At 38.5% G+C, this 3752-nt stretch overlaps 1 non-coding gene across 1 annotated transcript; it reads left to right on the plus strand.

The window, feature by feature from the left end:
* Nucleotides 1-263: 263 nt before the first annotated feature.
* Nucleotides 264-371, plus strand: LOC130953008 (small nucleolar RNA R71). Its single transcript, XR_009075182.1, has one exon. It is a non-coding gene; the product is annotated as a small nucleolar RNA R71 (small nucleolar RNA).
* The last annotated feature ends 3381 nt before the right edge of the window (nt 372-3752 follow it).

Consider the following 3752-nt stretch of genomic DNA (forward strand, 5'->3'; position numbering starts at 1 on the left):
TGTTGAGTCAATATCTTGTTCTGAGCCAATATGGCATTCAGAGTGTCAATCTCAAGAACTCCTTTCTTCTGACTAGTCCCATTGTTCACAGGATTTCTTTCAGAAGTGTACATAAATTGGTTATTTGCAACCATTTCAATCAATTCTTGAGCTTCTGCAGGCGTCTTCTTCAGATGAAGAGATCCTCCAGCAGAGCTATCCAAGGACATCTTAGATAGTTCAGAGAGACCATCATAGAAAATACCTATGATGCTCCATTCAGAAAGCATGTCTGAAGGACATCTTCTGATTAATTGTTTGTATCTTTCCCAAGCTTCATAGAGGGATTCTCCATCCTTCTGTCTGAAGGTTTGGACTTCCACTCTAAGCTTACTCCATCTTTGTGGTGGAAAGAACTTTGCCAAGAAGGCATTGACTAGCTTTTCCCAAGAGTCCAGGCTTTCTTTAGGTTGAGAATCCAACCATATTCTAGCTCTGTCTCTTACAGCAAAAGGGAATAGCATCAGTCTATAGACCTCAGGGTTAACCCCATTAGTCTTGACTGTGTCACAGATTTGCAAGAATTCAGCTAAAAACTGATGAGGATCTTCCATTGGAAGTCCATGGAACTTGCAATTCTGTTGCATTAGAGAAACTAATTGAGGCTTAAGCTCAAAGTTGTTTGCTCCAATGGCAGGGATAGAGATGCTTCTCCCATAGAAATCAGGAGTAGGTGCAATGAAGTCACCCAGCACCTTCCTTGCATTGTTGGCATTGTTGTTGTTTTCGGCTGCCATGTGTTCTTCTTCCTTGAAGAATTCGGTCAGGTCCTCTAAAGAGAGTTGTGCCTTGGCTTCTCTTAGCTTTCTCTTCAAGGTTCTCTCGGGTTCAGGGTCAGCTTCAACAAGAATGCCTTTGTCTCTGCTCCTGCTCATATGAAAGAGAAGAGAAAAAGAAAATGTGGAATCCTCTATGTCACAGTATAGAGATTCCTTGAAATGTCAGAGGAAAAGAGAAATAGAAAGAAGAAGGAGAAGAAGAATTCGAACTTTAATTAGATAAGGTTCGAATTGTGCATTTAGAAGGAGTGGTACTCCATAAATAGAAGGATGTGGGAAGGAGGGAAGAGAATTTTCGAAAATTCAATTAAAAGATTTTGAAAACATTTTGAAAATTTGATTGATAATTTTCGAAAATTAAAAGTGAAAGAGAAATCAAGTGATTTTTGAAAAAGATTTTGAAATTAGAAACTAAAAAGATTTGATTGAAAACTAATTTGAAAAAGATATGATAAAAAAAATATGATTGAAAGGTTATTGTCTTAAAAAGATGTGATTGAGAAGATATGATTTGAAAACCATTTTAAAAGATATGTTTTGAAAATTATTTTAAAAGATTTGATTTGGAAAATTAGTGACTTGCCTAACAAGAAAAGATATGATTCAAACATAAAACCTTCCTTAACAGAAAAGGCAAAAATGTTCAATCAAATCATTAATTGTTAGTAAGTATCTTTGAAAGGAAAGAAATTAATTTTGAAAACATTTGAGTGAAAAGATTTGATTTGAAAAAGATTTGATTTTGAAAAACTTGAAAAAAATTGATTTGAAAACAAAATCTTCCCCCTAGCACCATCCTGGCGTTAAACGCCCAGAATGGTATACATTCTGGCGTTTAACGCCCAAAATGCTACCTCTTTGGGCGTTAAACGCCCAACCAGGTGCCCTGGCTGACGTTTAAACGCCAGTCTGCCTTCTTCACTGGGCATTTTTGAATGCTCAACTTTTTCTGTATAATTCCTCTGCAGTGTGTTCTGAATCTTCAATCCCTTGTATCATTGACTTGAAAAGACACAAATTAAAAATATTTTTGGATTTTTAATAATTAAGATGCAACAAGAATCAAATAACAATGCATGCAAGACACCAAACTTAGCAGTTTGTATACTACTGACACTAATGAACTGAAAATGCATATGAGACACACAAAATACTCAAGTCAATAGAATTCAAAGATCAGAGCAAATGAATCATCAAGAACATCTTGAAGATCACTAAGACATATGAATGCATGCAATTGACACCAAACTTGGGATGAGACACTAGACTCAAACAAGAAATATTTTTGAATTTTATGATTTTTTTAATTTTTTTTTTAAATTCTTTGTGTTTTTCGAAAATTAAGTGGAAAAAGAAGGTATCAAAATTCTTAATGAGAATTCCAGGAATCAGTGCAATGCTAGTCTAAGACTCCGGTCCAGGAATTAGACATGGCTTCACAGCCAGCCAAGCTTCCAAAGAAAGCTTCGGTCCAAAACACTAGACATGACCAAAGGTCAGCCAAGCCTTAGCAAATCACTGCTCCAAAAGCAAGATTGATACGAAATCAACAAGCTCTTGTGGTGATAAGTTGAAACCTCGGTCCAATCAGATTAGACATGGCTTCTCAGCCAGCCAGATTTCAACAAATCATCATGAAACTCTAGAATTCATCTTCAAGAATTTCGAAAAAAAAAATACCTAATCTAAGCAACAAGATGAACCGTCAGTTGTCCAGCTTGAACAATCCCGGGCAATAACACCAAAAATTTGATGTTGTTGCCGGATCTTGGCACTGATGTTACCAAAGGCTTGCTCAAAACTAGAACAATCCCCGGCAACGGCGCCAAAAACTTGGTGCGCGAAATTGTGAACTATACTTTTTCACAACTCTTATAATCCCTGGTAATGGCTCCAAAAACTTGGTGCGCTCAATACCATGGCATTACACAACTTCGCACAACTAACCAGCAAGTGCACTGGGTCGTCCAAGTAATAAACCTTACGTGAGTAAGGGTCGATCCCACGGAGATTGTCAGTATTGAAGCAAGCTATGGTCATCTTGTAAATCTTAGTCAGGCAAACTCAGATATATATGGTGATGAACGAAAATAACATAAAAGATAAAGATAGTGATACTTATGTAATTCATTGGTAGGAACTTCAGATAAGCGCATGAAGATGCCTTCCCTTTCGTCTCTCTGCTTTCCTACTGTCTTCATCCAACCCTTCTTACTCCTTTCCATGGCAAGCTCGTATAGGGTCTCACTGTTGTCAGCAGCTACCTCCCATCCTCGCAGTGAAAGCTAATGCTCAATACTCTGTCACAGTACGGCCAATCACCGGTTCGGTTCCCTCCCCTACCGGAATAGAATAACTCTTTTGCGTCTGTCACTAACGCCCAGTAGGTTACAGGTTTGAAGCACGTCACAGTCATTCAGTCATTGAATCCTACTCAGAATACCACAGACAAGGTTAGACCTTCCGGATTCTCTTGAATGCTGCCATCAGTTCTTGCCTATACCACGAAGACTCTGATCTCACGGAATGGCTGGCTCGTTTGTCAGGCGAGCACTCGGTTGTCAGGCGATCAACCATGCATCGTGCAATCAGGAATCCAAGAGATATTCACTAAGCCTCAAATGCTTGTAGAACAAGAATGGTTGTCAGTCACCTTGTTCATGGGTGAGAATGGTAATGGGCGTCAATCATCACCTTCATCATGTTGAAGAACAAGTGATATCTTGGATAAAGAACAAGCGGAATTTGAATGGAAGAACAATAGTAATTGCATTAATACTCGAGGTACAGCAGAGCTCCACACCTTAATCTATGGTGTGTAGAAACTCCACCGTTGAAAATACATAAGCATAAGGTCTAGGCATGGCCGAATGGCCAGCCTCCCAATGATCTAAGAACTAAAATGTCCAAAGATGATCTAGAGATCTAAAAGTG

The sequence above is a fragment of the Arachis stenosperma genome, chromosome 9 (genome assembly GCF_014773155.1).
Source record: "Arachis stenosperma cultivar V10309 chromosome 9, arast.V10309.gnm1.PFL2, whole genome shotgun sequence".
Lineage (NCBI taxonomy): Eukaryota > Viridiplantae > Streptophyta > Magnoliopsida > Fabales > Fabaceae > Arachis > Arachis stenosperma.